Source organism: Elephas maximus, chromosome 12 (genome assembly GCF_024166365.1).
Source record: "Elephas maximus indicus isolate mEleMax1 chromosome 12, mEleMax1 primary haplotype, whole genome shotgun sequence".
NCBI classification, from domain to species: Eukaryota; Metazoa; Chordata; class Mammalia; order Proboscidea; family Elephantidae; genus Elephas; species Elephas maximus.
In genome coordinates, this window is record NC_064830.1 from 12,165,837 (window position 1) to 12,181,364 (window position 15,528).

The following is a 15,528-nucleotide window of genomic DNA, read 5'->3' on the forward strand; positions in this document are numbered from 1 at the left end:
AAAAAGACTTCTGGAAGGATTTCCTTTTTTTTTTTCCAGTTGTGCTTTAGGTGAAAGTTTACAGAACAAATCAGTTTCTCATTAAACAATTAATACACAAATTATTTTGTGACATCAGTTGCCAACCCCGCGATGTGTCAACACTCTCCCCTTCTTGACCTCAGGTTCCCCATTTCCATTCGCCAGTTTTCCTGTCCCTTCCTGCCTTCTCATCTTTGCTTTGGGGGCTGGTGTGCCCGTTTAGTCTCGTATGCGTAGTTGAACTCCACGTGTTATTGTTTGTTTGATAGGCCCGTCTAATCTTTGGCTGAAGGGTGAGCTTCAGGAGTTTCTTCAGTACTGAGTTAAAAGCGTGTCCATGGGCCATACTCTTGGGGTTTTTTCCCACTCTTGCCAGGACCCTCTACCTTGATCCCTGTCAGAGTGGTCGGTTGGAAGGATTTCTAATGAGAGGCAGTATAGAAGCATAATCACTGAAAGCCTGGGCTTTGAGGTCAGGCTTCCTGGCTGAAATAATTGCTCCTCCACTCACTGGTCCTGTCGTCTTGGGCAAGTTACTTCTCTGTGCGTCAGTGATTTTTATTGGTAAAGTGGGTATAAGAATCATGCTTCCTAGAGTATCGTGATTTAATGATTTAATATGTGTAAGTTGCTTAGAACAGTGGCTGATCCATTAAAATTACTGCCTTTGCTACTTATTCTGTTCTTAATTCACTAGTAATGCACTTTAAATTATAATACTGCCATTTTTGTCAGTCGCCTGGTCAGCATTTGTTGGGTGCAACAGTGGAACTCCAAAGAATAGTCATTGTTGTCAGGAATCTTACGGCCTAATTGGAGTAGAAAATATAAAACAGTATCTAACAGTACCAGGGAGTATAAAGGCCTGATTGATAATAAAGATTATAATTGCTACAGAAGTTTGAAAAAAATAAAACTGAGTTAGCATCTTAATTAACTTGCTTGATGTTAGTAAGCAAATTGATGCACTAAGGAGGTTAGAAGTAAAAATACATTTTTTAAAACTTTTTTGTGTTTTTTATCCTTAAAACTCAGATTCCGTTTCTTCTGAGGGGCTCTAGGGAAGAATGGCGGAGTCGGCTTGCTTTATTCCTGATGCTTTATCCTTTCGTTTCACAAAGTAGAATTGGCAGGAATCAGTCTGTGTTACTCTGAGTTTTTTCAGAATTGAAAGGGAATTTTTATCATTTTTAGCGTGGGGTACTTTTTGACCTTTAGCCTCATTAGTATTAAAATTCTGTTTCTTCCTTCTGACCGAGGGACGTTAACTCTTATAGAAAAGAAAAAAAAGAAAGATAAGTTTTAATACCTAAAATAGGGCAAAAATGAAAGGGATTTGCTTGACTGGCTTGGCTTGATTTAGTGGAAGTGAACAATCCGAGCTGGGTAGGCTTAGAGTCCCAAAGGGACAAACAGAACTACCATCATTCGTGGACTTATGACCCCAGTCCTTAATTTTGTCAAAATTTGTACTCGCCCAGTGCCTTGTCAAGCCCAACTGGCCATCCATATGACCAGAGGGGGATCAAACCAAAGCTGAGGAACCCACGTGAATTAGAACGTTCTGCAGTACAACCCAGCCCAGCCTTTGTGTTGCCAATAGGTAGAAGGACTGGGATGAGATGAGGGGGTCAGCAGGCTTTCTGAAAGGGCCTCTCGCTGACACTGCTGGCTGACGGGGGCTTTGCTAACTTGGTAGAGTGCTTCCATTTCTCCAGAACTATAGCTTCTTTGTTTCTGGCATAAATTAAACCAATCTTTACTTCCTTTCTCAGAATATCTCTCATCCCACATCCAGTTCTAGGAGGCATCTGGGTGGGTCATGAACTCCGCCAGCAGACAGCAGGGTTCTTTCCATCCCCTTGCTTTATGAAGAAGTCTCAATACACTGTCCCCCAGCGTTTCTTCTGCTCACTCTGCGTGTGGGTGAGTCCCGCACCTTTGAATGCGTTAGAAACTTGAAACATAGCATTTGGAGGGATACATCCACCTCCTGATTACTCAAGGGACAGTTTTCTAGTTTGTAAATGTACCAGTGTCTCTGATTCCCTCGTTTTTCTTTCCCTTTTACCCTTTCTAGCCATTAGAGGTTCGTCCCTTCCATAGACGGTGATGAACAGACTTCATCCAAAAAGGAGGGGTGCCTCTCTTTTGCCACCTTTTAATGGTTCTGATGAAAAGGCATTAGATGGAGAGGTTAAGGGGGGATGTTTTAGGATATCTCTGTTTAACAAAATATATCTGATGGCCTTGATAATTATGTTTCTTATAAGTAGCAGCTATGTTTTCCTTCCACATAAAAACAATTGTTTCATCTAGCTCTGCAATACTGCACACCCAGCAGCCCCCTCCACAGGCCATCCCTTCCTCATATTGATTACACAAATGGCCAGAAGGGTAGACCCTGCTGTGTGTGTCTTGGAATTGGCAGCTGATTTTGATAGTTGTTTTATCTGTTGCTAACAAAAAACTCAAAACTTTTTGTACACAAGCCCATTTCTTAATGGATCTAAACTAGCAGATACCCTGTTAAAACAATGTTGTTGTTGTGTGCCGTCAAGTCGATTTGACTGGTAGTGACCCCATAAGACAGTAGAACTGTCCCATAGGGTTTCCTAGGCTGTAGTCTTTATAGGAGCAAATCGCCCAGTCTCTTCTTCCATGGAGCCGCTGGTGGGTTCAAACTGCCGACCTTTTGGTTCGCAGCCAGGCACTTAGCCATAGCTGTATTAAAGGCTCTGATTTCTTTCCCTATTGAAGTCCACATAAGTGGTTGGTTCAGAATGACTACTTAGCAATACCTGGGTGGTACAAACTGTTCATGTACTCAGCTGCTAGCCGAGAGGCACCTTGGAAGAAAGGCCCGACAGTCTACCTCTGATAAATCAGCCATTGAAAACCCTATAAAGCACGGCTCTACTCTCACACGCATGTGGGGTCGCAGTGAGTTGGAATTGATAGCAACTGGTACTGGTACTAAAACTTTGTTAACAAAATGACTGTTCATACATCAGCTGTTTCTGAGTTTACCACTGACATTTACGAAGAGCAAGACCAAAAGGCAGATATTTCATATGGTGACCAAATATAAAACCACCGACTCCCCACAGATTTCCAGTCATCACTACCCTGAATGATTCACATCACCGTTTGTGTTCCGTTTTGTCGCGTACGTAGATTCTGCAGCACTGTTTACCCATCTTCAAGGAGAAGAGTTTGATAGGTGTGACTCTGAGCGTCCTTGAAAGCAAAGAAGAAGATTCTCGGGTTCAGATACAGAGCTACCTCTTATCCTTCCCGCTTAACTCTGAGCCCATTTTTTTTCCCTGAGCATGTGCAGACTAGAAAGCAGGCCCTTGGTTCTGCCTGAAATTAAATTGCGCTGGGATATGGATAAAGAGAAGATAGGAGCTACGCATCATTAAGCAGCTAATTTAAATTATGAAATAGGCATAAATCATACATATATTTTAGCAAAAATGTATTAACGTTCATCCACAATAATACGCTGAATGTTTACTAATTTTTCTTCTCATTTTGTGGTGTAACAAGCATAAATGTAGGATTTTGATTCATTCCTTTCATTTTAGCTTGCAATATATAAGCAGAGCAAGTCATTAAAATGTGCTTTCTAAAGGAGGCTAAAGATACAAACAAATAAATAACTTTTATGAATGAGCTTTAATATATTTTATCTAAATATTAGACATAACTTTTACCCGTTCAGAATATTTGTAATAAGACATGTAATGAATCATGTTAAATTCATGAAGTCTATGTTTTTTTATCCAAGAAAGACAACAGTACTGTAGTTTTATATATTTCTCTGACATTTCTAGCAATTTCACGTAGTTACCTACAGCCTCTCTTACAAAACAGATTTGTTTCCAGACCCCTCCACTGTCTGTTTAATCTGTTATTTGGCATTTCTCTCTTGTTCACAAACAAGAGTGAGCCAACTCCCTCGCAGCCTGAGTACTGAGTGATGTGGGGAGCAGGTTCACAAAGCCACGGCAGGCCTGAGTAGCACTGACTGCTCTTCTCTCTATCCTTTTTTTTTTTTTTTTTTAATTGTGCTTTAGGTGAAAGTTTATACCTCAAGTTAATTTCTCATACAAAAATTTGTACATATATTGTTATGTGACCCTAGTTGCAATCCCTATACTGTGACAGCACCCTCCCCTTTTCCGCTCAGGGTTTCTGATGTCCATTCACCCAGCTTCTGTCCCTTTCTGCCTTCTCATCCCACCTCTGGACAGGAGCTGCCCATTTAGTCTCATGTATCTACTTTTTATCTACTTGAACTAAGAAGGACACTCTTCATTAGTATTATTTTACGTTTTATAGTCCAGTTTAATCCTTGTCTGAAAAGCTGGCTTCGGGCATGGTTGTAGTTCTGGGTTTACACAAAGTCCAGGGACCATGTCTTCTGAGGTTCCTCTAGTTTCAGTCAGACCATTAAGTCTGGTCTTTTCACGTGAATTTGAGTTCTGCACCACACATTTCTCCTGCTCTGTCAGGGACTCTCTGTTGTGTTCCCTGTCAGGGCAGTCATTGTTGGTAACCGGGCACCATCTAGTTCTGCTGGTTCCAGGCTGATGGAGCCTGTGATATACGTGGCCCTTTTGTCTCTTCAGCTAATATTTTCCTTGTGTCTTTGGTATTCTTCATTCCCCCTTGCTTCAGGTGGGATGGGACCAACTGGTGCATCTTAGATGGCTGCTTATAAGCTTTTAAGACCCCAGACACCACCCAGCAAAGCGGGATACAGAACATTTTGTTAATATTATGCCAGTTGACCTAGATGTCCCCTGAAACCATGGTCCCTAGACCCCAGCCCCTGCTACTCTGTCCCTCAGAGTGTTTGGTTGTGTTCAGGAAACAGCTTTTGGTTTAGTCCAGTTGTGCTGACTTCCCCTGTGTTGTCTACTGTCTAGTTAGTGAATTCCCTTCTCCCTTTCTCACTACCCTTGTAGCCATCAAAGAATGCTTTCTTCTGTGTTTAAACCTTTTCAGTTCTTATAATACTGGTCTCATACAATATTTGTCCTTTTGCGACTAATTTCACTCAGCATAATGCCTTCCAGATTCATCCATGTCGTGAGATGTTTCTCACATTCTTCATTTTTCTTTATCATTGCATGTTATTTCATTGTGTGTATATACCATTCATCTGTTGATGGGCACCTAGGTTGTTTCCATCTTTTTGCAATTGTAAGCAGTGCTGCAGTGACCACAGGTGTGCGTGTATCTATTCGTGTGGTGGCTCTTATTTCCCTAGGATATATTCCAAGGAGTGGAATTGCTGGATCATACAGTAGTTCCATTTCTAGCTTTTTAAGGAAGCGCCAAATTGATTTCCAAAGTGGTTGTACCATTTTACATTCCCACCAGCAGTGTATTAGTGTTCCAGTCTCTCCATAACCACTCCAGCATTTATTATTTTGTGTTTTTTGATTAATGCTAGCCTCATTGGGGTGACATGATATCTCATTGTAGTTTTGGTTTGCATTTCTCTAATGGCTAATGATTGTGAGCATTTCCTCATGTACCTGTTAGCCGCCTGAATGTCTTCTTTGGTGAAGTGCCCGTTCATACCATTGGCCCATTTTTTAATTGAGTTATTTGCCTTTTTGTTGTTGAGATTTTGCAGTTTCTTGTAGATTTTAGAGATCAGAGCCTGATCAGATTATGTCTTACCCAAAAAATTTTTCCCAGTCTGTAGGTTGTCTTTTTCCTCTTTCAGTGAAGTCTTTTGATGAGCATAAGTGTTTGATTTTTAGGAATTCCCAGTTATCTAGTTTCTCTTCTGGTGTTTGTGCATTTTTAGTTATGTTTTGTATCCTGTTTGTGCTCCAACCGTTGTCTCCATTTTTTCTTCCATGGTCTTTATCATTTTAGATTTTATATTTAGGCCTTTGTTCCATTTTGAGTTAGTTTTTGTACGTGGTGTGAGGTATGAGTCTTGTTTCATTTTTTTGCAGATGGATATCCAGTTACGCCAGCACCACTTGTTAAAGAGACTGTCTTTGCCGCATTTAATAGACTCTGGGCCTTTGTCAAATATCACCTGCTCGTAGATGCATGAATTTATGTCTGGATTCTCAATTCTTTTCCATTGGTCTAATTTATCTGTTATACCAGTACCAGGCTATTTTCACTACCGTGCCGGTATAATAGTTTCTAAAATCAGGTATTCTGAGGCCTCCCACTTTGTTCTTCTTCTTCAGTAATGCTTTACATATGAAGTGGGTGATTTGTTTCTCCATCTTGTTAAAAAAATGTTCTTGGAATTTGGATCAGGATTGTATTTTATCTGTAGATCGCTTTGGGTAGAATTGACATTTTCACAATGTTGAGACTTCCTATCCATGAGCAAGGTTTTTTTTTCCATTTATGTAGGTCTCTTTTGGTTTCCTACGGTAGTGTCTTCTAGTTATCTCTGTATAGGTCTTTTACATCTGTGGTTAGATTTATTCCTAGGTATTTTATCTTCTTGGGGGTATTGTAAATGGTATTGATTAGGTGATTTCCCCTTCAAAGTTCTCTTTGTTGGTACAGAGGAATCCAACTGATTTTTGTATGTTTATCTTGTATCCTGATAATTTGCTGGAGTCTTCTATTAGTTCCAGTGGTATTCTTGTGGATTCTGTGGGGCTTTCTGTGTATAGGATCATATCATCTACAAATAAGGATATTTTTACGTCTTTCTTACTAATTTGGATGCCCTTTATTTATTTATTTTTCTTGCCTTATTGCTCTGGCTAGGACATCCAGCACAGTGTTGAATAAGAATGGTGATAAAGGGCATCCTTGTCTGGTTCCTGTTCTCAAGAGGAATGCTTTCAGACTCTCTCTATTTAGGATGTTGTTGGCTGTTGACTTTGTATAAATGCCGTTTATTATGTTGAGGAATTTTCCTTCTATTCCTATTTTGCTGAGAGTTTTTACCATGAATGGGTATTGGACTTTGTCAAATGCCTTTTCTGCATCAATTGATAAAATGGTGTGGTTCTTGTCTTGTTTTATTTATGTGATGGATTACATTGATTGTTATTCTAATGTTGAACCATCCCTGTATACCTGGCATGAATCCCACTTGTTCACGGTGAATTATTTTTTGATATGTTGGTGAATTCTACTGGCCAGAATTTTGTTGAGGATTTTTGTGTCTATGTTCATGAGGAATACTGGTCTGTAATGTGTGTGTGTGTGTGTGTGTGTGTGTGTGTGTGTGTGTGTGTGTGTGTGTGTGTGTGTGTGTGTGTGTGTGTGTGTGTGTGTGTGTGTGTGGTGTCTTTACCTGGTTTTGGAAACAGGGTTATGCTGGCTTCATAGAATAAGTTTGGAAGTATTCAGTCGTTTTCTATGCTCTGAAATACCTTTAGTAGCACTGGTGTTAACTCTTCTCTGGTAAAATTCTCTAGCGAAGCTATCAGGGCCAGAGCTTTTTTCTTATTGGGAGTTTTTTAATTACCTCTTCAATCTCTTGTTATAGGTTTATTTAGTTTTTCTATCTCAGTTTGTGTTAGTTTAGATAGGTAGTGTATTTCTAGAAATTTGTCCATTTCCTCTAGGTTTTCAATTTTTTTGGAGTACAGGTTTTCATAGTATCCTATTATGATTCTTTTAATTTCAGTTGGCTCTGTTGTGATATCGCCCATCTCATTTCTTATTCGGCTTATTTGCTTCCCCTTCTGTTTTCCTTTTGTCAGTTAGGCCAATGGATGGTTGATTTTGTCGATCTTTTCAAAGAACCAGCTTTTGATCTTGTTAACTCTTTCAGTGGTTTTTCTCTTCTTTGTTTCATTTATTCCTGCTCTAATTTTTATTATTTTCTTTTTTCTGGGGCCCATGGGCTTCTTTTGCTGCTCTCTTTCTGTTTTTTCAAGTTAATGTTTTAATATTGCCCCTTTCTTCTTTTTTGGACATTTGCATTTATTGCTGTAAAGTGATCTCTGAGCACTGCTGTTACTATGTCCCAAAGGTTCTAGTAGAATGTGTTTTCATTCTCATTTGATTCTGTGAATTTCTTTAATCTGTCCTTGATTTCTTCTATAACCCAGTAGTTTTTGAGCAAGGTGTTGTTCAGTTTCCATATATTTGATTTTTTTTCCTTGCTGTTTCTGTTAACTGATTTCTACCTTTATGGCTTTATGGTCAGAAAACATGCTCTTGATAGAGTCCCACATAATTTTTAGGGTTTCTTCATTTTTTTAATTCTTTTATCTGATTTTTCCTCAAATAAATTTGTATCAAGTGCTTCATCTTCAATCTCACTAACTCTGACTTCCATTGCTTCTTTTCTACTCCAGTGACTTTGTATTGTGTTGTCTAATTCTGAAATTGTGTTGTTAATCTTCTGAATTTCTGTTTGGTGTCTGTCTATGGATCCTTGTAGCCTATTAAATTTGTCATTATGCTCTTGTATTACCTTCTTAAGTTCCTCTCTCGCTTTGTCTGTGTGTTCCTTGGCTTGATCTGTGTTTTGCCTGATTTCCTTCCTGACCTCTTGAAGAGCTGTCTTTATTAATCTTTTGAATTCTACCTCCAATAATTCCAAGACCTTCTCTTCCTCTGGGAGTTTTTTTGGTTCTTTGTTTTGGTCACTTGCTGAAGCTATCATGGTCTGCCTCTTTACATGATTCAATATTGACTATTGTATCCAACCTATCAATAAGTTATTATATTTATTTATTTTATGTTTGCTTACTGTGTCCTAGCTTCTTGTTTTGTTTTGTTTTAATATGCCCAAATAGGCTGGCTGTGTGATTTGATTTTTGACTTGATTATTGGTATCCTTGAAGTTGTCACATCCTGTCACCAGGTGAGTAGAGCCACTATTAGGTAGTGAGCCCAGGAGTTCGTTTACTTACATGGATTCAGCTCAGGTGTCCAGGTTGTTGGTCACCAAGTGTGTGGTACCGGCTCTCACCTACAGTCCTAGATGGGCAGGGCTATATAGGAGTGATTGGAATGGGCACAGGTACCTGGCTGCAGTAGGGGGTTATGTGCTGAGCAAGGTGGGGGCCTGACAGCTGCCCCTGAGTGCCTGGGTGGAAGTCATGTCCCTGTTCCCTAGGAGCTCATAGGTAGGTGGGTTTTGCAGCTGGACTTTGTACACCCAGCGCTGTTGGCTGTAAGGACTGGGAGGCACACTTATTCTTCAACCCCTATCATGGATGACTAGGTGGAATGGGTGGAGTCGCCAGTCCTTAGCCCCTGATGTGGGTAGGTGAGGACTCTGTTTAATGGGTAGGGCAGTGTCACATGTCACGAATATGCCACTCCTCCTTAGCTGTTATGGTTGAAGATAGGCTTCCGGTATATACCCTGTTGGACTGTGCTAATGAGGGCTTACCCTTTTGAAATGAGCCCACACAGGTCTATGCAGGGGTGAAAGGCATTCAAAGTCTGTGGCTCCGTATGCCTATGCCTAGGCAGAGGGGCTGTGCCTGCCCTGAGGTCCCAGCTTAGGGGAGCTAGCAGATTGTCTTGTCCTGTTCATTAATTTGTTCTTGCTCCAAAGCCAGGAGAGTGGCTCGAGGCGTGCAATGGGCCCCACGTCCAGCCCAGGGGGTGCAGCAATTGCTGAAGCCAGACTGGGACTGGAGCAGAGTGTGGAGGGGGCAGATGAATGGAAGAGAGGCACTTCCCAGAGCCGGGGGGGGCGGGTGTTGATCCTTCACAGTAGGTTAGATGCTCGCACTTAATTTTGGCAGATTCAGCTTCGCTTTTCCCTGGTTCCAGAGGCTTGTGCAGACTCTCCACCGCTTGGTTTCTCCCGCTGTGGAAAACGTGTCCTGAGCACTACTGCTTGCCTCAGCCCATGTGCACTGACCAATCCAGCCTGCAGGGTGCCAGCCAGGTCAGGTCTGGCAAATCCTTGCTGCTTCTGAACTGTCTCTCCCTCCCACTGCTGCTCAGTCTGACTCCTCAACTTCATTTTTGATGTTCAGTGCTCCTGAACATCATATATAATCAATCCACTTTTTTTTTCGGGTCTTTTTTTGTAAGAGGGACCACAGGAACCATCTGAGTACTCCACGATCTTGGCCCGCCCCCTCTTCTCTTTGTTCTTGTCTTTTCCTTCCTCAATCTCTGTTCTCCCTTTTCTTTTGTTCCTTTTCTTCCACTTCGTTTATTGCTTCTTCCCCTCATGCTCTCTATCTGTCTCTAGAACTCAGGGCCCAAGAGGTCAGGTTAGAAGCTGCTTGCATCAAGCTTTTGATCAGACTTCAGATACTAGGGCATGGAGAGGTCATTCAAAGCTCTGATTTGGTATTTAGAAACCAACTGGTGGGGGGTTGTGGGCAAACTGTTCTCCATCTTTTCATTAACTTGAAGTTCGGTGCCTCCCCGCAGAACACATTTAAAGACTATGCACCTCTCCACTACCTCAGATTTGACACATTATGGTAAACTCAGCAACTGAGCTTCTCTGCCTGTACTTGCATACTGCTTCAGGAAATTCAGAGGATCAATATTGCCCTGCTGTTAGAAGATGTCAGAACAACGAGAAAAAAAATAGGTTGCAGAAAACTTGCTCTTAGCCACTGTCTTATCTCTAAAAACTAAACTTCAGTTGCATAGCAATACCATATAGCATATATTTCCAGGGGCATTTTTAATTTAATAAGAAAGATCTAAATTGCTTTCCAAAGTAGCTATGCTAATTTATACTCCCAAAAACAGTGCATGAAGGTTGTTCCTCCATTTCTTTATCAATAAATACCATCAGACGGGCAAGTCTGAAATTCTACCTTTTGTTCTAATTTATATTTTTCTGATTTCTGCTGAATTAAATGTCTGTTCATATGTTTATCGGGTGTTGGAGTGTCCTCTTTTGTGAATTAATTTCATATTCTTTGCCTGTTTTTCTACTGGTTTATCTTTTATTGATTTGTTGAGATTCTTTTTATATTCTGGGTTTTGATCTTTTGTCTGTTATAGATCTTGCAAATATTTTCTCCATTCTAAAAATATTATTTAGAGTCCCTGAATGGTGCAAATAGTTTATACACTTGGTTGCTAACCTTTTGGTTTAAGTCCACTGAGAGGCACCTCGGAAGAATGGCCTAATGATCTACTTTGGAAAAAGTAGCCATTGAAAGCTCTATGGAGTACAATTCTATTCTGATAACGTGTAGGGTTACTGTCTTAGTCATCTAGTGCTGCTATAACAAATACCACAAATGGATGGCGTCAACAAAGAGAAATTTATTTTATCACAGTAAAGTAGGCCCAAAATCCAAATTTAGGGTGTCAGCTCCAGGGAAAGCCTTTCTCTCTCTGTCAGCCCTGGAGGAAGGTCCTTGTCGTCAATCTTCCCCTGGTCTAGGAGCTTCTCAGCATGGGAACCTCAGGTCCAAAGGATGTGCTCTGCTCCCTGTGCTGCTTTCTTGATGGTATGAGGTCTCCCACTCTTTGCTCGCTTCCCTTTCCTTTTATCTCTTGTAAGATAAAAGGTAGTGCAGGCCACACCCCAGGAAAATTCCTTTTACATTGGATCAGGGATGTGACCATAGTAAGGGTGTTACAATCCCACCCTAATCCTCTTTAAGATGATCTAATCTTGCCTCATTAACCACAGGCAGAGATTAGGATTTACAACACATAGGAAAATTACAATCACAAAATGGAGGACAACTGGGTATCGTGGCCTAACCAAGTTGACACATATTTTGAGGGGACACAGTTCAATCCATGACAGTTAGCATGAGTCTGTATTGATTGGATGCAACTGGTTTATATCAGAAATAAAAATGGGAAATAATTATATCTTTGTCACTGGGATTATGCCGTGTGGATTGAAAAGGTGAAGACATCTATCCTACAGGTTTTTGTTGTTGTTTTCCCCTAACTGAGCTACAAAGCACTGTTGCTGTGGACCATGTACTGGGGCATGGAAATGCTTTATGTGGTGTGTTGTTAGAAAGAGGTTCTGTGTGTAGTAACTAACATGCATCTCATCACCTGAAGCCTGAGAGAGCCCTGAGGCAGCCTTGCTGAATTCCTTGTCCTTACATGCTGCAAGTTCTGTACGATGTCATTTCCTCCTTTGGTACACCTTGAATTTCTAATCCACCTGCTACTGTGCCTTTCTTTAATGGGAATGAAATGGGATATAAAATCTGTTTAAGTATGTTCTCCTGTGATCTCCACCCACATCGTCTTTGGCCCTGTGAACAGACCTACACCTGTTTCTGCCTGTAATCTTCCTACACAGTTCCGCTCTCTGCACTTCCGCTGCCACCTCAACATCGCCAACCCTCCCTAGAGCCCTAGGCCTGTTGCCATCCAACCTCTGAGAGAAAAATGGCAAGAAAGAAATGGCCATGGTTGTCATGGTTGCCAGCCTTTCCCCAAACTTAAAAGTGGGTTGGTTGGTTTGCTGTTAGTGTTGACAACTTCAGAATTACTTTTCCTGTTAGGGCTTTAAAATACCTTTTTTTCCCAAAATCCTACATGTTCTTTCTCTTTTGAGAGCCATTCTACAAATGCCTGCAATAGCCACTTTTCTTTAATTTGCTTTAAATTCAATTTTTTTTTTTTTTGTAATTATTACGCTAGTATAGATTGTTTCTCCCCCTGTAGGGCTCATATTGATGAGAAGTGTTCACAGGGGTTATACCCATGGATAATATTACTAGATCATTCATTGAAGTTTTATCTTCCAAAAACATGAAATGGCATTCCTGATAATTGTTAATTTATCCATTCCTGATGCAGTTAATTTCAACCTCTCTTAAACCCACCACCAAGTTTTTAATCAGTTGTTTGGAATTCTCTCTCTCGTTCAAAAAAAAGAATAATGAAGAACGTGAGCATGCAAATTTACCTAGTACCTTGAATTCTCAGAGTACTAGTGTACATTAAATAGTTCAACTTTCTGTGCAGCTAGAGGTTGATAAAGTAGAGGAACAGCAAAAAAGAGGAAGACCCTCTGTGACATGGATTGACAGTGTCACTGCAACAGGGGGCTCAAGCATAGCAACGACTGTAAAGATGGCACAGGACCAGGCAGTCTTTCACTCTGTTGTACATAGAGTCGCTATGAGCCAGAACCTACTCAATGGCACCTAACAAAAGGAAAAATACAAGGTTAAAGGAGCTTTCATGGGAAATAAAATACGCTTCGATTATTTTTAATATGTCCTTTAAGAAATGCAGTGTCTCTTCAAATACTAAATTCAGATCTGTGTGTTTAGTTTGAAGTCATTAGAGCTATAATGATTTCACATGAAATCTTACTTCAGCACTTAATCCTAGTGGCTTACCATCAAGTCAAACTGAAATTGATGGAGCAAACACTTAAATTAATTGGATGCTAAATCTCTTTACCTTTCCTTCAACTGTCTACTCCTTCTGTGCAAGTAAAGGTAAATTGTCACTGGATCCTTAGTCCCTTTCTTCCCTCCTTCCACAGTCATGAAATTTACGTTTCTAGTTCTCAAACTAGGTTTTGAAATTTTTTATCAACACATAACCATGAATGATAGCTCAGAATTAAATGTCAGCGTAGTCTTTTAAATGTCTTGTTTTGTTTTCTGTTATGGATTGAAGTGTCCCCCCAAAATACGTATTGGAATCCTAATCCCTGTGTATGTGGTTGTGATCCCTTTTGGGAATAGGACTTTCTTCATTGTGTTAATAACGCCTTGTGGGTGTTGGGTGTGCCTTAAGCCCCTTACTTTTGAGATACGCAAGAGGCAGATTAGGCACTGAAGCAAGCAAGCACAAGTGGAGAAAGATTTATGCCACGTGGAGCTCGATAAGGAGCTGAGGATCAGAAGCTGAAAAAGACAAGGAACTTCCCCTAGAGCCAACAGAGAGAAAAGGCCTTCCCCTAGAGCTGATGCCCTGAATTGGGACTTCTAGCCTCCTAAACAGTGAGAAAACAAATTTTTGTTCATTAAAGCCACTCACTTGTGGTATTTTCTGTTATAGCAGCACTAAGAAACTAAGATATTTTCCATGACAGAATTAACTTACCTCTCAGAGTTAGCATGTTCTATTTGGGTAGTTCTCCAATTTATATTACTCTATGCTAAAATTCTTTAACATTTATCATTTGAAGTATTCTGACTATTTTCTTCCGAGAAGGCTAGTTAATCGTACTGCTTATCACATTGTTCGCCATTTTTATGAACTTTGGCAGTTCCATTCTTTTCTTAGAAAAAATTATTAAAGGTATGGGAATTTCAGATTTGGGCTTCTATCTATACCACTAGAACACCGCAGTGAAGGCCTCTTTGTAATCTGTCTTGCAGAAGAAATACAGGTAGTCCCTGATTTACAACAGAGTTCTGTTCTGACATAAGTCAAATGCCTTTTTTTTTTTTAGTGTTTTTTATTATTGTTGCCTTTTGTTATCAGTATCTTTATAAATCCGATCTTTGAACATCTTCGAGTGAACATCTGAGAATGATAACATCAGCAAATTACGCACTGCAACCTTGTACTAGTGCGTATTACTAACAATAAGATGATATAAAATGGGCAGTCTTAAGTGTGGTTCGCCGTCGCGTGAATACATCATAAGTCAGGAACTACCTGTATTGCAGTGATACGGACCTTTACTGGTTGATATAAAGTATAAATATAAATGTAAAGTTACTGATTAACTAAAGTCATACCTATATCAGATAGAGTCATTTAAATGTATTTGCACAGAGGAAACCTAATCCAGTCCTAAATTTTTCTTTATGTTTCATGGCTCTAGGATCTTTAGTTGAATTAACCATTTAAATAATAAATATTTACCCTGATGGACCAAATAGCTGGGTTGAGGGCTGTGGGGACCATGGTCTCGGGGAACATCTAGCTCAATTGGTATAACATAGTTTATAAAGTTGATAAAGAAAATGTTCTGCATTCCACTTTGGTGAGTAGTGTCTGGGGTCTTAAAAGGCTGTGAACGACCATCTAAGATATGCTACTGGTCTCACCCCTTTGGGAGCAAGGAAGAATGAAGAAAACTAAAGATACAAGGCAAAGATTAGTCCAAAGGACTAATGGACCACATCTACTACAGCCTCTATCAGACTGAGTCCAGTACAAGTAGATGGTGCCCAGCTACCACCACTGACTGCTCTGACAGGGATCACAATAGAGCATCCCGGACAGAGCTGGAGAAAAATGTAGAACAAAGTTCTAACTCACAAAAAAAGACCAGACTTTCTGGCCTGACAGAGACTGGAGAAACCCTGAGAGTATGGCCCCCGGACACCCTTTTAGGTCAGTAATGAAGCCACTCCCCAGGTTTACCCTTCAGCCAAAGATTAGACAGGCCCATAAAACAAAACGAGACTAAAGGGGCACAACAGCCCAGGGGCAAGGACTAGAAGGCAGGAGGGGACAGGAAAACTGGTAATAGGGAACCCAAGGTTGAGAAGGGAGAGTGTTGACATGTGGGGTTGGCAACCAATGTCAAAACAATATGTGTACTATTTAATGAGAAACCAGTTCTGTAAAGTACAATAAAAAATAAAATAAATAAATAAT

General features: G+C 40.4%; 1 protein-coding gene across 4 annotated transcripts in view; it reads left to right on the plus strand.

The window, feature by feature from the left end:
* The window catches only part of TRAPPC12 (trafficking protein particle complex subunit 12), a 114,233-nt gene that overhangs the window by 43,511 nt on the left and 55,194 nt on the right, over positions 1-15,528 (plus strand). The window lies entirely within an intron of this gene.